Source organism: Pogoniulus pusillus, chromosome Z, assembly GCF_015220805.1.
Source record: "Pogoniulus pusillus isolate bPogPus1 chromosome Z, bPogPus1.pri, whole genome shotgun sequence".
In the NCBI taxonomy this organism is placed as follows: domain Eukaryota; kingdom Metazoa; phylum Chordata; class Aves; order Piciformes; family Lybiidae; genus Pogoniulus; species Pogoniulus pusillus.
In genome coordinates, this window is record NC_087309.1 from 113,202,447 (window position 1) to 113,228,644 (window position 26,198).

A 26,198-nucleotide genomic window follows, 5' to 3' on the forward strand; every position below is an offset into this window, starting at 1 on the left:
TAAAGAGCCCGCTGGTGCCACGACGGGACGGTTTGCTCCCTCGCATCTCTCGGACTCTGCCAGGCTGACCTCGAGACCCTACCCTGCGACCCCTGCCGCACCGCACGGCTGGAGCACAACACCTCGCCCGTTCCGCCCCATCCGCGAAGGGCAGCCGCGGGAACGGACAGCATACCGCCCCTCGACGAAATGCGCAGGCAGACGTGAGAGCCGCCTCGTCCCCCGCACCGGGCGGAGCGGGGCGGGATCGCGGCCAGGGGGCGGGGCGTCGTGGGTTGGCGGGGCCGTGAGGGGCGGGGCCGGCGCGGCGGCAGGAAGGGGTGTCGTGGCGACTGCTCGCAGGAGTCGCCGGTGCCGTCCGTGCGGCTGGCAGCGCAGCGGCAGCTCGTCCGGGAGTCAGAGGCTTGGCTTGGCTTTCTCTTGTGAGTTTCACGTGTTTCGCGTTAGACCGGGCGCCGGGGGAGGAGAAGGGGGAGGAGAAAGAGGAGGAGGGAGTTGGAGTTACGGTGATTCGCTCGGGCTCCGCGGCGCGGTCAGGTTCCGATCCTTTCTCCGGGCGAAGTTGCCCCTTGCCCCCTTCGGTGGCCTGGCTGCACTGCCCCTTCCCGGGCACACGTGTAGCGGCGCCGCTCTCCGCCGGTGGGCCGCTCTGCCCGAGACGCGGCGCCTCCCCGCGGGTGCCTGAGGGAGGGATGCCGGTCGTGGCGCTGAGGAAAATGCCTAAGGCCTGCTGGAAGGCCGCCTAGTCAAGGCTCTTCCCCAGCGAGCCGCGGACCGCTGCGTCTGTGACTGCGGAGCAGGAGTGTAGGGGAAAGCCTCACCCTGTCTGGCCCGGGACCAGCGGAGTTCTGCCGTTGCCTGATGGGGCGGGCATGTCGAGGTATTTCTTGGAGCTGGAGCTTTGTGTCCCGTGTAAGGGTGACGGGAGGGGCGAGCTTCCCCGGGGCGCCGACAGAGCAACGAGACGCGGCGCGTCCCCCTCTCCGACAAAGTTTACCGGCGCGTTAGGCGTCGTTGGCCTCCGCACCGCCGGCGCAGCGGAGGAGGAGCGCGGCCGCCTGCGGACCGGTCGGAGCGGGTATGAGAGCCAGGCGGCAGTGCCAGGTGCCGCTTCCTCCAGCTTTTGATAGGGTCTCGCTTAAAGGAACGGCGGAATCTCGGAAGCGGTGCGCCTAGGAGGAATCTCGGCCGCCTGCTGCGGTGATGGGGAAGATGGCTGAATACCGGAGGAGCTGGAGAGCCTTCGGACTTCGGCGCTGTTCTGTTGAGGCTGTCATTTTTTCACCTCTAGACATGCAGCCGTGGGAAGTGTTGACATTTTGTTAGTTTTGGCTTCCAGCTGTTTTGAGCTACGGTTCACATTAATCCCTGGGAGGGGCTTCTTTGTTTTCGTTTTTATTTTTATAAGCCTTTCTACCCATTCTCTTAACAATTCCCGTGTTAGATCTTGTGTGTTACTTTTGAAAGAATTGTCCTTTATGTGGCAGTCTCTCGCAATTTTGATTTGCACATGGGTTTTGAGTATATCAGTGTGTGGCCGAGCCATGAGAATCGGTGTACGAACAGGTGGGTTTCAAGCCCATCTGGAGCGGTAAAAATCACTGTTAGTTCTCAGACTGCCTTGTGCATTACCAACTTGGAGGTGCGGTGTTGTCAAGTTTTACTACCACAGCCAGTTTTCAGATTGCATGCTGTGGGCTTGCAGCTGAGTGTTTTCACAGGTCCCACTGAACAAAGAGAAATCACTGTCATTAGTTAAAAAAAATTAAGCTGTTTTTTTAAGGGCTGTTTATTTGACATGGAAAGGCAAGACAGGCTTTTTAATATCTCAAGTCTCTTCATGACGTACTACTTGATATGAATAAGGCCTCTTGTTTTCCCTTTTTATTTGGGATATTCCTTCTGTGTCTTTACAGGTGTTCCAGCATTAACAGCATCAGTAATAAATCCAGCCCTCAGAAAATGACAGTTCAATCTCAAAATCTTAACTGAGTGGATTTGTTTGGGCTTTTTTAAGACGATGATCATGTTAGACTCCTATTCATATTTCTATCTTGCACTGTAGATCTGAAAACAGGAGACAGTTTTAACACATAACTTTATTGTTAGATTTATTTATATTTGCTAATTTGCAGACAATAGGGAAAGCAGGTTGAATTTAGTCTTTATATATTCAGCTAGTTTCTTTGATGCGGTGTTCCCATCACTGGTACAGGTGAAATTAAATATCAGTGATGTAAGAACTACAAGTAGTTGAAGGAGATATAGAATGCACAGCCCCTTCCTTCAGCAAATGGAGGCAGAGATCTGCCCAAGAATGTGCACTAGCAGGCTCAGAATACTTTTTGAGGTCTGATCCAAAATATGAAGACACTGTTTCTTTGCTTTATGTGCTTTTCTGTCAAGTGAGATAACTTCCAGGTTGTCAAATGTAAAATAAAACAAGATGCAATTGAGTCTGCTCTTCTGGAAGTTATTTCCTTACAAGTGGCTGATACTGCAAAATGTTCGCTTTGAGAAGAGTTTTCTTTTTGATTCCTTGTATGTGAATCCTAATGCATTGTGGTGTGAAATGTGTACATATTGAAAACAAACTTATTCTCAGCACATCACTTCCATTTTACATGATGTCACAGCACAAAGGAAGCCGAGAGGTTCAGATTTGTTCTGCAGATTGCCAGATGAGGTCTCTTCCAACCCTGATGATACTGTGGTACTGTGATGTATCTATGTTGCATACTTGTGGTGGGCTGAAATTACCCCCAAAATAAAGTCACCAAACTAGCTCAGAAGGTTTGGAAGCAAAATGATGCTGTATTTTACAAGCAAGCTAAAATCTAAAAGCATAAATTGCAATGTACATGCACAAAATACATTTACGTGTATTTACAGTTATTTTAAATTTAGAAGCAACATGAAAAAAAGCTCAAATTGTTCCCTTGCCCCTCTGGACAAGGCAGGGGGGGAAGAAATCAGACCCCACTTATGCTAGTTTGAGCCTAGCTGTGATATTTTAGTGAGAAGGATTAGATTATAGGCTGTGAAGGTGATATCTACTGCACTCATAGGCTTGCTGACATGTATAAAAACAAGAACACAAACGTAGATAACAGAGTTGCTCTCTGGCTGCATGCACTTCTCTCCCTAACTGGCTGTCTGTGTAACTAATCCCTCTGCTTCCTAACCCCCCCCCATGCCGATTTTCATAGAATCAGCCAGGTTGGAAGAGACCTCCAAGATCATCCAGTCCAACCTAGCACCCAGCCCTAGCCAGTCAACCGGACCATGGCACTAAGTGACTCATCCAGTCTTTTCTTCAACACCGCCAGGGTCGGTGACTCCACCACCTCCCTGGGCAGCCCATTCCAATGGCAAATCACTCTCTCTGTAAAGAACTTCCTCCTAACATCCAGCCTATTCTCCAAACCTCTGCCAAGTCTGGGATGAGGTAGAGGGGTGGAAGGGTGGTTGGGAATCCCTCCTGGGAACTCTGGTTTCTGGGAGGGCTGTTGTGTTTCTGTATTACCTTTTTACTTGTATATTTCTGTATACTGTGTATGGCTCTATATATTGTAAATACCTGCTTGTATATTGTGCCAAGTTGTAAATATAAAGCTTCATTCTAATATCCAGCTGGCCTGAGTCTAGTCTGGGTGATTTTATAAGAGTAGGGGGCCAGGTAACACCCAAACCATCACACCACTGTTGCTATTTACTTAGGCATAACAAGAGTCTCAGCCAAGGTCAGTGAAGCCATGCATAGGGACTTGTCAGCAGCCAGAGCGAAGAAGAGAAAAGAAAGCAACAATAGTTTGTGCAGCCAATTATGTACTAAACCATCAAGCAAATGGTATGATATAGGCTAACATATTAGGGTTTTTTTTTTTGCATCCAATACTCTATTTTATTTACTTTTTTACTTTTATTTTTTTTCTCTATTCAGCATCTCTGGAATTTTCATATTTCTTGTTTATAATTTATAGTAAGGCTAGAGTATTAGTTTTAAACTGCCATAATACTCAAAAACAGTAGCATGCACAATGAAATGACTATATTTGGAAGTGGTTTCTAAGCTTGCCAGTTTTCCATTTAGTGCATGATAGTGTCTGCCCATTACAGGTGATACTTGAGAGGTATTTATCTCCAGGAATATTTACATGTGTAATAGTACTATCTGAAATTGCAGCTATTAGTACAAAGATTTGAAAACTATCACACATCAAGCCAAATAAGCTAGAAAAGTTATTTATGATTTATGCCTGGAAATGATTTGTAGCAGTTAGGATTAAACATTTTATGGAGTAGACCATAGTCCATATGGTAGATTATACCACATTAGTCTTCTGGTATCTTGAAAACGTTATCTGGTGCTGGCTGCTCTGAGCACGTTGTGGCTAGAATGTAGTACCAATCTGTTCTAGAATCACAGTTAGTATAGTCAAAGTATTCTGAATAATTTAAGAAAAAAGAGTTCTCTACTTGAGGCATTGTAGTTCAGACCTGTTAAAGTGATGAAGGTAATGGTGGACATCCTCTGATAAATACAGAGTGTTTTTCCAAGGCACAGCCATTGTGACATTTCATATTCGTGCATGGTAGCTTTCCTTCTTCCTCTGTCTGCCTCCCCTTCCATCTCCCCCTCCCCATGGAATATGCATTCATTAGTTGGAAGAGCTCTCTCTAACCCTCCCATAGTTGCCTGCTTCTTTTCAGTCTTCTGTGTATGCCTTAGGTGTTTTATGCTTGGGAACAAAAAGGGATTATTAGCCTTTCATACTTGGGAACAAAAAGGGATTGTGAAGAAATATTTACATTGAACTTAAGATTTATGATTTTTCTTTTTCTTTTTTAAAGGGACAGAACTAGAATAACCCTAGAGGACCACTTCAAAAAAAAAGAGTTGTTTTGCTTTTATCCCTTTCACCATAGTACGCAAATGAGGCTTTTTTAATTAGCTGTATATTTGCTTTCTGTTGCAGGCCTGTGAGTAATACCTTTCAATCAAGATGTTAAAAGAGTTATTCTTCTTAGGCTGTTCTGTGGATCATATTTTTTTTCTGAGTTTGTCAAAAAAAAAAAAAAGCCCATCTGATTTCCAGACTAAATTATTCATGGCATGGTATAGTGGTATAGTACCGTTCAGTAGCTTAATTCTTCTTTCTCTGTAATTGGTATATACTTTGGTTTATTTTTAGAGAGCAGTCATGTTTACTTTTAGAGTTCATGTTTGTAGGCTGAATAGTCCAGGGTATCTTTGTCTCTTGTATTTGGGAAATATAAGAGCTCGTTGGGCTCAGCTTAGAGAGCAGAAGGCTGAGGCATCATCACAGTCTATGGCTTCCTCAGGGCAGGCAGTGAAGGAGTTACTGATCTGCTCTCTCTGATGACCAGCAGTCGGACATGAGGAAATGGTATGGAGCTGTGTCGTGAGAACTTCAGATTGGACATTAAAGAAACATTTTTCACTGACATGACGGCTGGTTGTTGGAACAGGCTCCTGTGGCCCTTAGTCACAGGGTTTAGTTTTACTACAGTCTTGCAAGGAGCAGGGAGTTGGACTCAGTGGTTCTTATGGGTGCTTTCCAATTTGAGATGTTGCCGTAGCCCTTTCTTCTACTGCCTACGATTTGGATATGTATTTCTTGTACATGGTGGCTGGGACTGTACTTGACTGCCTGGACAGATGGTTAGACTCCAATGGGATGGCGTTCAATAGCTCCAAGTGCAGGGTGCTGCACTTTGGCCACAACAACCCCATGCAGAGATACAGGCTGGGGTCGGAGTGGCTGGAGAGCAGCCAGACAGAGAGGGATCTGGGGGTGCTGATTGATACCCACCTGAACATGAGCCAGCAGTGTGCCCAGGTGGCCAAGAGAGCCAGTGGCATCCTGGCCTGCATCAGGAATGGTGTGGCCAGCAGGAGCAGGGAGGTCATTCTGCCCCTGTACTCTGCACTGGTTAGACCACACCTTGAGTCCTGTGTTCAGTTCTGGGCCCCCCAGTTTAGGAGGGACATTGAGATGCTTGAGTGTGTCCAGAGAAGGGCGACGAGGCTGGGGAGAGGCCTTGAGCACAGCCCTACAAGGAGAGGCTGAGGGAGCTGGGATTGGTTAGCCTGGAGAAGAGGAGGCTCAGGGGTGACCTTATTGCTGTCTACAACTACCTGAGGGGAGGTTGTGGCCAGGGGGAGGTTGCTCTCTTCTCTCAGGTGGCCAGCACCAGAACGAGAGGACACAGCCTCAAGCTGTGCCAGGGGAAATTTAGGCTGGAGGTGAGGAGAAAGTTCTTCACTGAGAGAGTCACTGGACACTGGAATGGGCTGCCCGGGGAGGTGGTGGAGTCGCTGTCCCTGGAGCTGTTCAAGGCAGGATTGGACGTGGCACTTGGTGCCAAGGTCTAGCCTTGAGCTCTGTGGTAACAGGTTGGACTTGATCTATGAGGTCTCTTCCAATCCTGATGATACTGTGATACTGTGATACTGTGATGTTGCATGTAGAAACAGTAACACTAGTATATATGCAGATCTGTAATGAAAAGAAGTTGAAGCTACTCAGTACCTTTTAATTTTTTTTATTTTTTTTTTATTCTCAATTAAAAAGAAGAAATTAGTCATTATTTTGAACACATCACAGTAGCTGTGATCATGTAATCACTTGATACATCTGTTCTTTCAAATCAATAGCTGAAAACAGCCCTGAAGTGACTGACATAAAAGCAAGAATGTAAAAAAAAACAGATGCTTTTGTTGTTTTGATTCTCAAAGTTACCTGTGTTGTATTTACATGGCACTCTGGACTTCTCGTGAACGAGTAGTACCTCTTCTGCCCTGCTTCAGCAGATGTGGGGAAGGCTGTGGATGTAGTCTACTTGGACTTCAGCAAAGCCTTTGACACTGCCTGCCACAAGAAGCTCCAAGCCAAGCTGGCAGATCATGGTTTGGACAGATTCACTCTGTGCTGGATCAAGAACTGGCTGGATGGCAGAGCTCAGAGAGTGGTGGTGAATGGTGCCACATCCAGTTGGCAGCCAGTCACAAGTGGTGTTCCCCAAGGATCAGTGCTGGGCCCAGTCCTGTTCAATATCTTTATTGATGATCTGGACGAGGTGATTGAGTCCAGCATCAGTAAGTTTGCAGATGACACCAAGCTAGGAGCAGGTGTTGATCTGTTGGAAGGTAGGAGAGCCCTGCAGAGGGACCTGGACAGGCTGGATGGGTGGGCAGAGGCCAATGGGATGAGATTTAAGAAGGCCAAGTGCAGGGTTCTGCACTTTGGCCACAATAACCCCAAGCAGTGCTACAGGCTGGGGACTGAGTGGCTGGAGAGCAGCCAGGAAGAAAGGGACCTGGGGGTACTGATAGATAGTAGGCTGAAGATGAGCCAGCAGTGTGCCCAGGTGGCCAAGAGAGCCAATGGCATCCTGGCCTGCATCAGGAACAGTGTGGCCAGTAGGACAAGGGAGGTTATTCTTCCCCTGTACTCAGCACTGGTCAGGCCACACCTTGAGTACTGTGTCCAGTTCTGGGCCCCTCAATTCAAGAAAGATGTTGAGGTGCTGGAACATGTCCAGAGAAGGGCAACGAAGCTGGTGAGGGGCCTGGAACACAAATCCTATGAGGAGAGGTTGAGGGAACTGGGCCTGTTTAGCCTGGAGAAGAGGAGGCTCAGGGGTGACCTTATTGCTGTCTACAACTACCTGAAGGGGCATTGTAGCCAGATGGGGGTTGGCCTCTTCTCCCAGGTAACCAGCAATAAAACAAGGGGACACAGTCTCAAGTTTTCCAGGGTAGGTATAGGCTGGATGTTAGGAAGAAGTTCTTCACAGAGAGAGTGATTGGCATTGGAATGGGCTGCCCAGGGAGGTGGTGGAGGCACCGTCCCTGGAGGTGTTCAAGAAAAGCCTGGATGAGGCACTCAGTGCCATGGTCTGGTTGACTGGATAGGGCTGGGTGCTAGGTTGGACTCGATGATCTTGGAGGTCTCTTCCAACCTGGTTGATTCTATGATTCTATGATTCTTTAGATCCTGTCCTCTATTTTCTAACAGTTTTCTTGCAAAGAAAAGTTGGTGAGGCAAAGGGTGACTCCAGAAGCAGAAGCCTGTGGCAGAGGAGCCTTCCAAAAGTGGCAAAACCACAACAAAAGAGCAGGGTAAAAGGCCAGGGAGAAATTGAGGGTGTCACCTGTGGCCCACACTCAGCAGGAGGAGTGATCTGCTGGCCGGAGCGGGCTCTGACTCACTGTAGGCGGGGACAAGAGTGATGGAGACCAACACCCTCTTGTGCCAGAGCAGCCCCCAGGGAACACTGTGATCAGGACGGGTAAACAGGGTGTGGTGCAGCAGTTGGCGCAGGGCAGGACCTCGTTGCCATTGGGTGCTGAAACAAACTGCCCAGGGAAATGGTGTAATCACGATCTCTGGGGGTGTTTAAAAAGCAGGAGCTTAGAGACGCATTCTTACAGTTGTTCATGGAGAGATGCTAGGTTCTCCTTGGACTGCATCATCTTAACATTTTTTACAACTCGGCGTTTCTACGACTTGTCAGAAAGTACTAAGGACCTAGGAGGCCCTATGTCCTGCCCCTGTTAAGAGAAAAGCAGAAGCTGATTGAAAAGAGTGAATGGAGGCAAGTTCATGGCCAGCAAGTGAACTCCTTCATGCTGCCAGGTACCTCTGAACAGCAGTTTTAAGGCTCTAGTTGACAAAGACTAATCCATTGAGGATATGGATGATGAGTAATCTACACCAGACATGTGTTTGAAGACAGAAAATCCTGTATCCCATATCACAGCCACATGCACAAGGAAGAAAAGGGTTGTATTTGTAGGTGACTTCCTTCTGAGAGGACCAGAGGGTTCAAAGACCCTCTTTCTAGGGAAACATGGTGTCTCCATGGAGCCTGGTTTAAGATGTCACTAGGAAACTTCCTGGTTTGGGACAGTCCCCAGGTTGTTACCTGTTAATGATCTTCCCTGTAGATGGAGAAGATGCATTGCACAGTCCAAGACCTATGAAGAGACTTCAGGGCCTTGGGATGGTTGGTAAGGGAATCTGGGCACACATTACTTTTTCCCCCTCTCATTCCAGTTGCAGGCAGTGACATCGGAAGGGACAAAAGAATCCAGTTTGTTAATGTACAGCTCAATGGGTGGTGGCACCATCACAGTTCTGGTTTATTTATGACATGACAAGGGGGTGGCCTATTCTGTGCCAGGCTTGATCACATCCATTGGGAGACTCCTTTCTCAAAGGGAGAAGGGGGTCTTTGCTCAAGAGATTGTGGGACTGATCAACAGAGCTTTAAACTAGATGTGAATGGAGAGATGGATTAACAGTATTGGGCATATCTGTGACAAAATGTGGGATGACACACCTAGGTTTGAGAGATGAGGTGCTAGTAAGGGCCTTAAACTTGTTGTCCTGAGATGTGCTGGGGACCCTGCAGCAGAAAGTCTTATAGAGATGAGCCAGGAACTCCTGAGGTAGTAGGAGCCATCAGGAAAACATCAATGAAATATCTTAAGGGAATTAACAGATGTTCCTTTAAGAATGTTGCATGGCTGACAGCCTAGATGAAATGCCTCTGCAAAAACACATACAACATAGACAACAAAGCCACTGTGCTGCTGAAAAGCTATGATGTAGTGATCATTATTGAAACTTGGTGGAACAAAGTCTATGGAGTGTGGATATCAATAGCTACAAGCTATCCAACAGCTACAGGTGAGGAATGAGGAGAGAACTTGTCCTCTATGTTAAGAAATGGAGTGTGAAGAGATGTTCCTAAAGAATAGTCACAATCAAGCTGAAAGCTTAGAGGTAGGAATTAGAGACCAACAAGGGGAACCTTGTGTTTGGTGACAACTACAGGCTACCTGATCAAGGAGAGCCTGCTGGTGAAGCCTTTGTACTCCAGTTACAGGAACTGTTACACACTCAGACTCTGGTCATGCTGGGGGAGATTTCAGCCACCCTGACACCTGCTGTGAAAATAGCATGGTGAGCTGTAGGCAAGCCAGGAGACTCCTGGAGTGCCTTGAGGATAGCTTTTTAAGACAAGAACTAGCCCTGCCTGAGGGGATGTGATACTGCCTCTGATGGTCACCGGTGCTGGCAAGCTTATCAGAGATGTCAAGACTGTGGACAGCTGGGCTGTGGTGATCATGCACTGGTGGAGTTCACGGTCATAAGGTATATAAAACAGACAACAAACACGGTCAGGACCCTGAATTTTAGGAAAGAAGAATCCCTACTGACTAACTCCTTGAAGAGCTGGACTTTCTGGGAAATGATCCTCAGAGATTAGGGAGCACAACAGAGCTGGCAAATCTCTAAGGACACTAGAGCGCATGAGCTCTTGATCCTCAGGTGTATGAAATCAAGCAAGGAAGGGAAGAGACAAGCACTGCAACAGGTTGCCAGAGGAGGTGATGGAGACCCTGTCTCTGTAGATAGTGAAGGTCAGACTTGGCAGGGCTCAGAGCAACCTAATTGATGATGCCCCTTGTTAATGCTGGGGGATTGGACTAGATGACTTCCAGAGGTCCATTCTAACTCTTAGGTAAATAAACTACGACCTCTTTCTTTTTTCAGTGCTAGTTACAATACTAATTACAGTTATCTTTATTAAAGAAAAAAACAGTATAATTGATTGTATATATATTTTTTACATCTTTTAATCTATTTTCTTCATCTTCAGTAGTTTTCTGTGTCATGGATGAAAGTATATTGAATTCCTCCCCCTGCTGCATTCAGCTCTACTGTATGCTCTTCTGTCTGGGGGAGAGATCTTCTGTTTCATCAAGAAAAGGTGTTATAATCTGCCAAGATAATGGAAGTAAATTCATATTTCATTGCTTCTGCCACTCTCCTTTTCATATCCCTCGGTGTCTCGTTATTTTTTACTTCAGAATCTCTTCCATTATTCCTTTGATTTATTCTTTTTCAAAAGCACCTTCAGTGAAACCAACATGAATTCATGTGCAGGTATGTAAATGTTAAATAGAAGTAGCTCCAAGGTGTAGGATGGTGGTTTTTCTTGTGCACTTAAAAAGGCTGCCTGCTGCTTGTCACAATAAATTTTTCTGAGATCTGTAGTTTATTACATTGACAAATTACTAAGTATTAATGATGAAGTCTTCCATGTCAGGGTTGAAGTGTTACTTTGCTGTCAAAAGAGTAGAGGACTGAGAAGCTGAGAATGGAAGAGGATTTAAAGGGAAGTAAATAAACTACAGAGAACACAAGGAGTTGATATGAAGATAAGACTGCTGGAGCCAACTAGCATGCAGATAAATGTGGCACCCATAAATACTGTTGGGACAGTGAACCTGCTGGAGATGTTCAGGCAGTGAATTCCTCTGAAATCTGGGAGTGGCCTGTCAGGGATGTGGATCAGGTGAAGTGCTGGAAAACTGGAGTAGGTAGAGGGTTTGTGTGAACTGTTGACCAAAACACTGAAGTAAAATGGAAGATTAGGCTAACACAAATGGATGTAGACTGGAGAAACAGTCAGGAAAGACCCACTGGAATGGGTCATGTCTGTAATCTGTGTTGGAGCAGGTATGTTGTTCTCATATTTAACAGCCATTTAAAACATTACATCAATAATTTATTGAGTATAGTTGGATGCTTTGTTTTGTGAGGGTCATTAATGTGCCTCAGTAATCCAGCAACAGTGATGACTACTGACACTTACCTTCTTCATCCACATCTTTTCTTTTGGAAGCAGATCACTGTCCACGCTGGGTTAACACAGCACATGCTCACACCCCCTCTCCTGCCGCACAGAGGTGAGAGAAGGTAACAAAAAAAAACCCTCTCTGGGTTGAGATGAAGAGTTGAGGTAGATAATTTTACTGAAAAGGGCACAATGCACAATGACCTTAGCCGATTTGCAGAAAAGTGCAGCAAAATGCAGCAGCAGAAGCCAGTGACCTACTGGCCCACCCCCTGACCTGCTGCCAGCCCAGCAGTAAAAAACACCACCACAAAACTGGAAACTGGAAGCAGCAGTGAGACCAGGAAGAGGAAGGCTCTTGTGTTACAACTGAACTTCAAGCTCCACAATGCTTAGCTCCAGCCAGCACTGTTTTTTTTTCTCTTTTAAGCTGGCTTGACAACAGCAGTGTACTGAATACCAGCAAGAGATTCAATGTGACCCATGACACCATCTGTCATTTATGATTCCTTCTTATATTCCTTTCCAGACAAGTTAATTGTATGTAAAATACACCTTTACATCCATTCAGGTACTGAAGACCACTGTAGTGTTCACTGCTTTGGGACCACTTTTGATTCTGGACTGGCAGTGATTATTTTGCTTTAAGAGTAATTTTCCTTCAATACAATGTTTTTCTTACTGAACCTTGTTCATGGGCCCTAAGGCTGGATGTTTTCAGGGGTGGAGAATAGGTTGAAAAAGCTGAAAACTGATCAAGTCAGCCTTGCATTCTTAGAGCAGTCTATGTAAAGAGGGCAAAAGTATATCAAGAAAAGCTGGCATTTATTTTAAATCAACAGCATTTTGATGCAGATTTCTGTGCTACTACTTTTCTATGGGTTATTTGTATTGAGTGGTTAAATTCAGTTTGGTTTAGTTCCTTTTGCAAGCATATTATACTCTGAACTCAAGGAGCTAGGTCGCATGGTACTGCGAAGCCCAATCTCATTGTAGAGTAGATTAAAGATTGCTGGTGGCTTTTAATGCATCATTTTGTTCTGACTTAAAATAGCTTTTGCTTTCTGCTTCTTTTTTTTTACTGGTGTTTGTAATCAACAATGTTAATGCATTTTGATCACAAAAATACTATTTAAGGTATGTTAACTTACAGGGGTACTTGCAAGAGAACTTTCTGCAATACCACCTTGTTAGAGACTTTAGCAATTCCTATAAAGCATAGCTTTTATTACATGAGATACTTATGAGAATGCTAATTCATCAGGGAATTCTAGTTTTGTTTCTTTTAAAAAGCAAAACTGTGCTTACTAATTCTTTAACTACATACATATTTTAAATTTCACTATCTCACCCAGCCTTCTCCTTATGAGGTTATCATCGAATCACAAGGTGGTCGATGTGGGAAAGAGGTTTTGGAGATCACAGACCACTCCCCTGATTAAGCAGAGTCAGCTAGATCAGTTTGTCCAGGACTCTGTTCAGTCAGATTGTGAGTACTTCAGTGGATGGAGACTCAACAGCTTCTCTTTGGAGCTTTTGCAGAGCATTAGAGGTTGGAAGGCACCTCCAGAGATTGAGTCCAGCCCCCCTGCCAAGGCAGCATCCCCTAGGGTAGTTCACACAGGAACACATCCAGGCAGGTTTGGAAAGTCTCCAGAGGAGACTCCACAACCTCTCCAGGCAGCCTGTTCCAGGGCTGTCACCCTCACTGTAAAGAAATTTCTCCTCAGGTTGAGCTGAAACCTTCTCTGTTCCAGTTTGTAGCTGTTGCTCTTTGTCATATTGCTGTGCCTCACTGAAAAGGGATTGGCCTCAGCCACTTGACACCCACCCTTCAGATATTTGTGCACATTGATCAGATCTCCTCTCAATCTTCTCTTCTCCAGACTAAACAGCTCCAGGACTCTCAGTCTCTCTTTGTAGGAGAGATGCTCAAGTTCCCCAGTCGTCCTCGTGGCTCCCTGCTGGAGTCTTTCCAGCAGGTCCCTGTCTCTACTGAACTGAGGAGCCCAAAACTGGATATAGTATTGCAGGTGTGGTCTCCCTAGGGCAGAGTAGAGGAGGAGAAGAACCTCCCTAGACCTGCTGGACACACTTTTCCTGATGCGGCCCAGGATGCCTTTGTCTCTCTCGGCCACAGAGACACATTGCTGGCCAATGCAGAACTTGCTGTCTACCAGCATGCCAACGTCTTCCTCCACAGATCTGCTTTTCTGCAGGGCAGCCCCAACCTGTGCTGGTGCCTGTTGTTATTCCTCCCCAGGTGCAGGACCCTGCATTTGTCTTTATTGACCTTAAAGTGGTTTGCCTTCATCCAGCACTCAGCCTGGCCAGGTCTGGTTGGATGGCAGCACAGCTTGAGGGATGTGAGCCATTGAGGTTGTTGATAAAGGTATTGAACAAAACTGGACCCAGTACTGATCCCTGGGGAGCACCTCTGGCCACAGGCCTCCAACTTGACTCGGTGCCACTGATGACTACCTTCTGAACTCTGCTGTTGAGCCAGTTTTAAATCCCCCTCACAGACCAACCCTCTGTGCCACATCTCCTCAGCTTTTCTATGAGGATGTTATGGGAGACAGTATGTAAAGCCTTGCTGAAGTACAGTAGATGACATCCACAGCCCTTCTTTCATCTACTTACTTGGTCACGGTATCATAGAAGGCCATCAGGTTAGTCAAGCAAGATCTCCCTTTGGTAAATCCATGTTGGCTACTCCTGATGTTCCCCTTTTCTTCTGTGTGGTTAGAGCTGGCCTCCAGACTGAGCTGCTCCATCACCTCTCCAAGGATGGAGGTGAGGCTAACTGGTCTATAGTTGCCTGGGTCTTCCTTCTTGCCTTTTTTGAAGGCTGCAGTGACACTGGCTTTCTTCCATTTTTTTTGCCACTCATGCTAAGCAGGTGTCCTTTTGTTCAGTCAGAATTTCTTGTGGTCCAATTTATTCCCATTGCCTCTTTTCTTGTAAGTGAGTACTGACAAGAAAAATCTGGCACTCTCTTCTCTCTCTTCACCCCACACTGATCAGTCTGATACTTGTATGTACTGATAATGTTCTGTGCCATCTCCAGCAAACTTTCTTCTCTGCAAGCTATAAACAGTCCCAACTCTCCTCATAATGGCAGATGCTTTAGGTCCCTCTGTAGCCCTTTTCTGGGCTTTAACTGGTGTGGCCTTGTCTCTTTTCTCCTGAGTTGCCTGGAACTGAATGCAGCACACCAGCTGTGGCCTCAGCAGAACTGACTGCAAGCCAAGGGCTCACCTCTTTCAACCTGCTGGTGATGCTCTTCTTCAGGCAGCACAGGATGCCCCTGGCTGTTTTTGCTGTGAGTATGCATTACTTGTCAACCAAGGCCTTTCCTGTAAAACTACTTTCTGGCTGGTCAGCTCCCAGCTTTTACTAGTCCATGGCCTTCCCAGATGCAGAACTTTGTGCTTCACTTAGTTGAACTTCATGAGGTTTGTGTCAGCTCCAGTCTCCAGCTTGTTGAGGTCCCTCTGGGTGGCCGCAATGACCTTCCAGTGTGTTGGCCACTCCTCACAGCTTAGCATCATCTGCAGATGTGCGGGGGGTGGACTGTGCCTCATCATCCAGGTGATTAATGAAGATCTGGAACTGGACTGGAGCTGGCATTCACTCTTGGGATACATTGCTAGTTAGTGGCCTCTAGGTAGATCTTGTGCTACTGATCGCTACAGCTCTTTGAGCCTGGCAGTTCAGTCACACCAGCAGCTGCTTTTCCTAGACTGTGCTTCACCACTTTCTCTGCGAGGATGTTGTGAGAGACTGCAAAATACATATACTTGTGTGACTAGTTAAAAATAACTGCAGACTGGTTTGTTAAATGACTATTCTGGAGATTGACCGAGGAGAAAGCTAATCTTTGATTTGGGAGTCCACTTGCTGCTACGTAGTAAGTGTCTAGCTCTAGCAATGGTTAGACCTCTTGAGTTTATTTTTGCTGAGACTAGTTTTGTGTGCCTGAAAAGGTTTTTGTTTAGGATGTGATCTTCAAATACTAAGTGAGCTTAAAATGTTAGTTAATAAGACAAAGCAATTTATGTGTAAATACCTTCTAATTCCCATAAGAAATCGTCCATATAATTTGCTTAGGAAGGACAATTACATCTGCTACATTTCCTAAGTCACAAGCTGTGATGGTTGTGGCAGTGAGTTATTATGGTCTTTCTTTTGTGAAATGAATCTTAAAGCCAAAGACGATTATAGTGTGTATGGAAGAAATACAGTAACTCTTACTTAATGGTAATAATCTGTATTTTATGTATAAAAGAAATACAGTAACTCTTACTTGATGATAATAATCTGTATTTCTCTCTGTGAGAGGTTAGTATTACATATCAATGGTTAAAAGGCAGTCTCTGCAAGGCTCAGCAAGGCATGGAGAGTCTTTCTACACACACTGATATCCAAGGCTCTCTTACCTGGCATCCTGGTTTGTTGACCAGTACAGACATCTCTAGAAATTGACCTTTTAACTCCCACCACTGTGTCTGTTGTCAACTAAAATATGCTGGGCAGATGGGACTTTGAGGAAATTCTGGCCTTTTGAAGTAACTCTGTAGTGCATGTCAGGTGTGGCCTGTGCTCTTTCTATAGAGTGATTGTGTCAATTTCCTTGCTTCTGCTTACATGCAGACCTGGTGTTCATAGAGTCATAGAATCAACCAGGTTGGAAGAGACCTCCAAGATCATCCAGGCCAAGCATCACCCAGCATTGTCCAATGAACTAGACCATGACATTAAGTGACCCATCCAATCTTCTCTTGAACACCTCCAGGGACGGTGACTCCACCACCTCCCTGGGCAGCCCATTCCAATGGCAAATCCCTCTCTCTGGCTACAGCTTCCTCCTAACATCCATCCTAGACCTCCCCTGGCACAACTTGAGACTGTGTCCCTTTGTTCTATTGCTGGTTGCCTGAGAGAAGAGGCCACCCCCACCTGGCTACAGCCTCTCTTCAGGTAGTTGTAGACAGCAATGAGGCCAGCCCTGAGCCTCCTCTTCTCCAGGCTGCACACCCCCAGCTCCCTCAGCCTCTCCTCATGGGGTTTGTGCTCCAGGCCCCTCACCAGCTTTGTCACCCTTCTCTGGACACGTTCCAGCACCTCAACATCTCTCTTGAACTGAGGAGCCCAGAACTGGACACAGTACTCAAGGTGTGTCCTGACCAGTGATGAGTACAGGAGAAGAATAACCTCCCTTGTCCTACTGGCCACACTGTTCCTGATGCAGGCCAGGATGCCATTGGCTCTCTTGGCCACCTGGGCACACTGCTGGCTCATCTTCAGCTGCTATCTACCAGTAGCCCCAGGTCCCTTTCTTCCTGGCTGCTTTCCAGCCACTCTGTCCCCAGCCTGTAGTGCTGCTTGGGGTCATTGTGGCCAAAGTGTAGAACCTTGCACTTGGCCTTGTTAAATCTCATCCCATTGGCGTCTGCCCACCCATCCAGCCTGGCAAGGGCTGTCTTCAAGGCTCTTCTACCCTCCAACAGATCCATACGTGTTCCTAGCTTGGTGTCATCTGCAAACTTTCTGATGCTGAACTCAATCCCCTTGTTCAGATCATCAATAGAGATATTGAACAGGACTGGGCCCAGCACTGATCCTTGGGGAACACCACTAGTGACAGCTGCCAACTGCATGTGGCACCATTCACCACCACTCTCTGGGCTCTGCCATCCAGCCAATTCTTGACCCATATCACAATGAATATTGTTTTAGCATGAATATTCTTAGAAGACATATTGGATGGTCCCTCTTGAGCAATGAATACTTCTGATTTGTCCCCATTTGTATACAGCAGCTATCCCTGAATGACCTGACTTTTCATGAGCCCTCTCAGCAAACATTTCTTCACTGGGATCTGTTGCAAAAATACATACTTGAGCTTGCTGATCATCGGCAGCATTATATTCCTACTCCAGTTCACTATGATGTGAAGTGTAGAGGTCTTGTCTATGTCTTACCCAGAAAGCAATGGTGTTGCACTTCCTCAAGTGTTTACCTAAATCCTGCCACCAGAGAGGTTTACCATTTATCATCCAGTCATTTGCTTGTGATTTATTAGTCCACAGTGTAAGATCTTTATATAGGGAGTCAGTATAAAGGCTGGTGGTTCTTTCAGCACAGTAGCTGCAGCCATCAGTTTGATGCATTGACCGCTTCCCCTTGATAGATTAGGGAGACTTGCCCATCCCTTTCAAAGACTGCTGCTTCACATTACAGTGTTTCTTTCACATATCTTGCTGTCCTGTCAGTGAACCATACATTCTGCTCTGGGGTTAACTGCTTATGTGGTGGGGTCTGGTGTGCCCAAGAAGAGACACACTGTCATTAACCGGGCCAGTTTGTGCTGTTTTCTTCTGCAAGGCACTTACTTTTGGGGCTGGGAAATGGAAGTGTAGAAGTGCACTGTCTGCATTTTCAAATGCTAGCCTACTGTGTGTGCCTTCTTGATTTACTGACTAGAGTGATTTGACAGTACCTACTGTACAGCTGGAAGCTCTGCTGTAAGTACTCACTTTTTGGGTGATTCTGTTTCATCTGGAGCTTCATATCTGGGACAAGTGAAGTATGAATTCCCCACAAAGACCAATAATCTGTGTTTCTACTTCGCTTTGCATTTCTGGCATATCCCTTATGGTTTGTTTAACATAATTCTGCAAAGTCCCTGCCAAATTACCCTTCCAAATTTTACTTCTGTGGCAGCTTTCTGGATTTTCTTGGAGTTAATATCCCAATCATGATGTTTCCTCACATCAGTAATGTTACCCAGTGCTTCTCCCACTTACTGTTCAGTGGGACATTATCTGCAGTGTGGGGAGGTACTGAAACCTTCCAAACACAGGGCTACCAGCCCACGGCAAGTAATGGAGTCATGAGGATACCTCTGGGGCGTAATGTGGAGGTGAACTGCTGACCCTGGCATGAGTGTGCAGATTACTTTTGTGGTTCATTAGCAGCTGGAATGCCTTCACCGTATACTAGGCAGCGTGCCACAGCTTCAGATACAGCTTACTGAAGGACAGCAATAGCATCAGGCACTGCAGATATGAGCATGGGGCAGCTTTGTTTAGCCATCATTAACTAGTTGTGATTCTCTGGGAGCCATTGGGAATTTTCATTGCCAGGATGGGGCTGTTAAAGGCATGAATATCTGAATAACTGCAGCCTCTAAAGAGCTGTAATCATGTGGGTAATATCTGTGTGGCTTCTAGGCAGCTGATATCATTTGGATGTAACTTGTTTGAGGTAGGATCCAAATCAGCAGGAAGTGAAACCACTTTTCCTACAGTGAGAGTATGAACCCCAAAAGAATATTTCCTCTCCATGTTGTTGTGTGAGTTTTGCCTGCCAACAAGTCATGCCTTGCAATGTATTCATGTACTTTGGCTACCCACACTTTTGCTAAATAAGGCAAGTAGGAGGTCAGTCACGATAGCAAAGAGATTTAACATGCAGGTTCTTCTGCCTCCCTCCCCACCTCCCCCCAAGTGATTAATTTTCATGAGTTTATGTTTCAGATATGTGTATGTGTCCTTGTGAATTACAGTGACCTCAGGCTTGTAACCATTACAGCCCTCACCTGCTGAATGTGAAGACTGTTCAGTACACTGTAGAATATAAAGTTTAGGAGTGTGCACAATGTGCCTTCTGCAGCCAAGCAGGAGGGTTGTTCATAACTGCCAGCTTGCAGTGCAGACCACCTTGAGGCACTCAGCATCAGCTGCCCATACAGGCTTCTAAGGCCTGATAAAGCAGACGTGGTTTGCCCAACAATGACTCTTCAAATGCAATGTCTTCCACAAGGTTACCAATACACCTCATGGTTATGAGATCAGAATCATCATCATCATCGTAGAATCAACCAGGTTGGAAGAGACCTCCAAGATCATCCAGTCCAACCTGTCACCCAACCCTGTCCCATCAACTAGACCATGGTATTTGTGCCTCCAGATTTAGGTATTCCATGTCTATCAGAACTGGTTGCACCAGGCTCAAGTAATACTTTAAAGGTTGGGTATTTAAGAAAACCCTCTGAGACTCCAGTTTAAGGTAGACATTCTTCATTACCAAGCTGGGCAAGCTTGGATGCAAAGAGTCTCCTGCCTCAGGTCTTGCATGCCAACAAGACAAGGTAGCAGCTTTTTGTTTCTTAACCACATGTATATACATTAGATTTCCTGGAACTGATCACCATATTTGGATATCTGTTGTGCATGCTTGGTGCATCTCTCTGGTGATTGTTGAGAGGATCATGGAGACAGGCCCCTGCTGGAACTTCTACAGTTGTCCTGGATGTTTCTTCCTTGTTTGATACTTTCTGTTTTCATTTACCAAGTGTAGAGCACTTTGTGGAGAGGAGTGCCTTTGTCACTCATTCTGTCAGATACTGTCTATGAAGGCCCCATTGTCCTTAAGGTCCTTCTACTCTGGGTAACTCCCTCTTTGACCTTGTGCAAGATGTGGTGTACACAACCATCTGAAGACACAAGACCTTCTGGTACCAAATCCCCCTCCCCTTTTTATTGAGGCCTTTTATTTTCAGTGAATCTAAAACCTCACACTGAACTGGATAGTTACGTTTGCTGCTGTGTTAAAGGGAGTAGTTGCATTATGAACTAATACTATCATGATAATTATTACAAACAACTGTTTGATCCAAGAAAAAAAAAAACAAACAGTAACCAGAAAGTTAAGGACCACTTTCCTTTAAGAGATTTTTGCCCCAGTCAGATGCATACGAAGTCTCTTGGATTATAAGGATGTGCTTAATGTCCCTGAAGAAGCCAAGGTGACAAAGTTGAGAGTACCTTTCCCAGTCATGTGATATATTCCTTCAAACCACGATCTCCTATTATATGTCCATCCCCTGCAAAAGCATGTATTTGGTGGTACCATCCTCAAAGGATTTCATGGAGGCTCACTTGCTCTTTGAAATGTGGTTGAATTCCCACTCTGTATGTTTTGATAGATTTTGCACAACCTTTGCTATAAGGTGTGGTCCTCTTTTTCTGATTGCATTCGTCATGGAACTCTGAATCTGGGTATTGTTTCATTTTGCAAGGCTACCTCCCTAGCTTTGTCGATGCAACAAGGTAGATAGAACCATAGAATGCTTTAGGTTGGAAGTGACCCCATAGATTATCCAGACCTTCCTGAAAAAATACCAACAATTACCAATAGCTACTTGTCAATATTCCCCTGGTATGAATCCCCTTTTTGCCTTTCCAATATATTACCGAAGACTGCATCACTGCTCTTAAATTCTTGGAGGAGTATTGTCCAGCACAGCTGCATTCTTAATCCAGTTGTTGAGCTTTCCTGTTGAAAAGCAAACCATTTTTAACTTTTTTCTCTAATGGGAATACTAAAGCATGTTTTAATTCCAGTACTGTACTAGGTAATAACCATGTGCACATCCATCACAGGCTGGTTTATGTCCCTTATCACCTTTAGCAGTTGGAAACTCACAACTGAAAATTCCATAGTCTGCAAAAATGGCCTGATGTCTCTACCCCCTGTAGCACCAACATTAATTTTCCTTAGATGTCCCTTAAAGCTATTTATTATCAGATAAGTAGCTCTGTCAATTAAAATTTTATTATTTAATTCTTCATCTTAACTAGAAGTAGAGGATTATACAGGAGACTTAAATAATTGGTCCTCTTCCATCTAATTCATCTCCTCACTCCTTTTTTCCTTGTCCAACCAAAAGATGCTGGCATTTTGTTTTCCAATGTTCCCCCTTTTTGCAGTATTTTGATTGTATATTACATGCAAGTAAAACTAATTGTGAAATTGTCATCTTGAACTGTTCCATCTATCTTTTGCATATTATTGTTGTTCTCTGATGCCAGCTGAGCAGCAAGTATTATTAAAGTTTCATACTTGCTAGCATCCTCCAAGTTCAGATCTGTCCACTTCTGAGCTACCTCATACAATTTCCTTGCCTTTCTTCATACAGCTTAAGAAAAAAAAAATTCTAATTCAACTTAAATTTCATACAGAATTAATTCTTGATATTTCTTTAGACTCTCCAATTCATCACCTTTATCAGGATTCCACTTCCTATTCTCCCTGGGGAGATACAGCTTAATGCTTCTGAGCCACTCTCTCTGCTGCCTTATCCCAGAAACGAATTCCAACAGATGCTGTTTATCTCCCCAGTTAGGACTGCAAGTTGTCATTCCAGTTCCTCCTCTGTGGTGGTTTGGATGTTATCTGCCCCCCCCCCCCCACTTTTGAATTTGCCCCAGCTAACTCAGAAGGGCTCTGGGAATATAAATGAAGCTACTTATTTACAGCAGCACAATATACAAGTAGCTGTTTACAATATATACAGTTATATACAGAAATATACAAAGGAAAAGTAATACAGAAGCACAACTCCCCTCCCAGAAACCTGAGTCCCCAGGAGGGGCTCTTAACCACCCCAACACCTCCCCCTACCCCTCTCAACCTTACCCCAAATCCTGAGAAAGAATAGAGGTGCAGCCAAGAGGTTAGGGAGCAAGGTTAGTGGCAGTGAGGTTAGGGAGATGTGGCTCAGTCTGAAGGCAAAAGCAAAGTGAGAGCAAAATGGAGAATGTTATCTAGTGTTTACTTGTTCCCACAGTCCTCAGCGAGACTGTGAGAGAAGGAGACACAATTTTTTTCATTTCACAGCCTATTATCTAGTTCTTTTCACCAAAACATTCTAGCCTGCTTCAAACTAGCACACTCCTGCCATGGGCAGGGACACTACACCAGGTTGCTTGGGATCTCATGCAACCTGGCCTTGAACGCCTCCAGGGAGGGGGAATCCATGACCTCCTTGGGTAACATGTTCCAACGTCTCACCACCCTCACTGTAAATAATTTCTTTATAGTATCTACCTTCTTCAAACTTAATGCCATTCCCTCTCATCCTGTCACTATAAGCCCTTGATAAAGTGTCCCTTCCTGGCTTTCTTGCAGGCCCTCCTTCAGGTACTGGGAGGCTCCTATAGTCTCCCCAGAGCTGCCCTTTCACCAGGCTGAACAGCCCTGCTTCGTTCTGCTTTTCCAACCTTCAACAAAACGACCTAAGCTGCAAAATTGTGAGGTAGCATTATACTGTAAGGCCTTTGTTTTCCCCCTGCAGTTTGCACAGGGACTACTAATTATTACAGTGTTCAGTCAGTTTCTTACGAGTCAGTGGATCTGCCCCCAGATCTTTTCAGTGTCCTAGTATAAAACTCAGAGGTTTAGCTTTCAAATCCATCTGTCCCGACATTGTCTGGAGCCCATAATATAGGTGAATGTAGTGAATATTTGTGCATTGGTGTTGCATGGAAAAATAAGCTCATAAAACTCAGATTATCTAAATTGAAACAAAGTCATTAATGACCAGATATGAAAAAAGAACATCTTGCAGAAACCTTCTCATCTTTCTTTCTGTAGAGGACATCACATTTTCTGTCTTGTTTTTGGACCACATTCTGCTGCTCTCCTGAAAATTTTAATAGAGGCTTTTTTTCTTATGTGGGATCTGAAATGCTTTATTGATTATTTTTAACTGTTTTTGTCTAACATGATATCCAGTTCATCTTCAGAAGAAACTGAATTGAAGGAAGTGAATAGCTGCCACATCTTCTCTTTCACTTGTGGCAAAGAAAAATTACATAGAGTGAATTAGTGATCAGATCTTCCACTTGCTTTAGCTGGCTTTTGAATCTCATCAGAATGAAAGCAGAATTGCTAATTGCATGCTTAGACTATTCCATAGTTAAGGTAGCAACGAGTCGACTCTTCATTTGATTACCCTTGACTGTTCCTTACAGTAGCTGCTGCTTTCAGAAGTGCATTGCAAGCATGATTTTGACTGTTCAGAAGCAATCTGTTTTGGAAAACTTGCTTTGAGGTGATGTAGCTTTCCACAGATGTCTATGCTTAGTCTCAGACTCCTGCTTGATCATAGGCGAGGATCTTTGCTCTGTGGAAATCACAGAATGTCAGGAGCTGGAAGTGACCTCAAAAGCTCATCCAGTCCAATACAGATCACACAGGAATGCATCCAGGTGGCTTTTGGTTGTCTCCAGAGAGGGAGACTCCACAACTCACCTGGGCAGCCTGTTTCAGTCTTCTGTCACCGTCACAGGGAAAAAAATCCTCCTGATGTTACATGAAACTTCTTATGCCTCAATGTCTAGCTATTGCTCCTTGTTCTGTCCCTCACTGAGCAGAGCCTGGCTCCATCTTCTTGGCACTCACCCTTTACATATTGATAAACATTAGTGGGGTCACCCCTCAGTCTCCTTCTCCAAGCAGCAAAGCCTCAGCTCCCTCAGTCTCTCGTCATAAAAGAGATATTCCACTCTCTTAATGATCTTTGCAGCTCTGTGCTGGACTGTCTCAAGCAGAAATATTTGGTTCTTTGGCCTTCCTAAGGTTATATGCTGGCTTGTACAGAGAGTGTCTGTATCTTGTCCTTGCTGCTTGGGAGTAAATAATTAGCTTCTAGCACCATTTTTTAAACTTTTTAGATAATAAAGTAGAAGAAATCATGCTGCTATTCTCAGTGGATTTATAATACAAATGTCTCATTATACTATGTTTTGTAGAGCTTCAGGAAGGTGCCTAAAACATTAACTTCCATTAATTATTTTTCCACAGAGTCTAGATATAAATAAAAAAATCCATGTTGCTAATTATTGGCTTTGCTGGAAATATCCTTGCACTTTTAAGAGAGTACTGCTTTTGACAACACTTGTTAGCTGTGTGACACTCAGAGATGCTGGCCTTGGGCCCTAGGAGGCCTCCTTCCTAATTCTTCATAGCCTGACATGTTTGCCTCTTATGTTTTTTTTCAGGATCCTGTGTGACAATACAGAGCAAAAGACTAAGGGGGTGACAGGAAAGTTTTGAAATGTGTTCCAGTTGGGAACTAGGCTTTAACAGCAACAGAAAAGCCACCCCTCCCCCCCCAGAAAGCCCCCAAAACACCCACAAAAACCCAACCCAAAAAAAGGAAACTCAAATCTTCAGAAACTGCACACTGGTTTTCTTATGAATATGGAAGCAGTGTCAAAGGGTAGAAGATGGTTTGTGTGAAGTATTGCCTGTGACCTGATGGCATCCTGGCCTGCATCAGGAACAGTGTGGCCAGTAGGACAAGGGAGGTTATTCTGCCCCTGTACTCTGCACTGGTCAGGCCACATCTTGAGTACTATGTCCAGTTCTGGGCTCCTCAATTCAAGAGAGATGTTGAGGTGCTGGAATGTGTCCAGAGAAGGGTGACAAAGCTGGTGAGGGGCCTGGAACACAGCCCTGTGAGGGAGAGGCTCAGGTTGCTGGGGATGTGCAGCCTACATCATAGGAGGCTCAGGGGTGACCTCATTGCTATCTACAACTACCTGAAGGGAGGCTGTAGCCAAGTGGGGATTGGTCTCTTCTGCCAAGCAACCAGCAACAGAACAAGGGGACACAGTCTCAAGTTGTGGTGGGGGAGGTCTAGGCTGGATGTTAGGAGGAAGTTGTTGGCAGAGAGAGTGATTGGCATTGGAATGGGCTGCCCAGGGAGGTGGTGGAGTCTCCATCCCTGGAGGTGTTCAAGAGAAGCCTGGATGAGGCACTTAGTCTAGTTGACTGGCTAGGTTGGAGTGGATGATCTTGGAGGTCTTTTCCAACCTGCTTGATTCTATGAGTCTACGTAGAGTACTTCCCTAATGTCCAGTAGGAGGATGACTTGCAAACAAAATGGATTAATGACTTAGTTTAAACCCATCTCTATTTGCATGGCTGCAATTTCCTGTAATCTTCAGGCAATTTGCATTTTTTTTCTGCTTTAAGTATTGTTCTCATTAGTTACTCTATTTGACCTTTTTTATTCAGAGTCTGCTCTGACTGTGCATTTACTGACCACATTTGTACTAAATACGTTTGGAAAATAGAGTATAAATTTTCCTGTTATACTAAGTGCTTTTTGAAGACTTTGTATTCACTGTGAAGTACAATGTAGAAGTTTCCCAAGGTTCATGCTTCTTGAGGTGCTGGCAGTTTCAGCTGTAAGATACTGGCTGTAATTGTTAAAGTTTAATTATTTTTTGATTATTATCTAAGTTGGTAATCTTGATAGGCAAATGTGTGTGTCAGAAAGAGGGATGAAAGCAAATTCGGTCATTGAAGCTTTTGATGCTGCCAAGAGTTTCTGGATGTCAATTAATGGACCCTCCTGGCTGCAGACAGAGCTACCTGCCCCCTCCTGCCTTGTTATTTCCCATTCCTGTGGCTTCAGATCCCCATTCTCCCTGTTGGCTCCTACCTACCCAGGCTAAACTTATTCTGAACTTATTCTGCCTTTCTAACCAGTCTTGTTTTTTCATTTCTTCAACAAACTGACTTAAAAATGTAGACCATGTTTTCCCCACAGTTGTTCCCATCAAGTTCTTTCCCCCTTGTTTCAGTCAGGCAGTCTCAGGTTTGAATTTAGAGCGTTTCTCCTAGGCTACAAGCCAAGGAAGTTGAGGAAGAGGGGA

The 26,198-nt window shown here is 45.0% G+C and overlaps 1 protein-coding gene across 3 annotated transcripts in view; it reads left to right on the forward strand.

Moving 5' to 3' along the window:
- The first annotated feature begins 326 nt into the window (after positions 1-326).
- PAM (peptidylglycine alpha-amidating monooxygenase) overlaps positions 327-26,198 on the forward strand; it is a 187,768-nt gene continuing 161,896 nt past the window's right edge. For all 3 annotated transcript variants that reach the window (XM_064140674.1, XM_064140670.1, XM_064140673.1), the window contains exon 1: positions 327-422. The gene's annotated coding sequence lies outside the window, so the exon portion shown is untranslated. The remainder of the gene's footprint in view (positions 423-26,198) is intronic.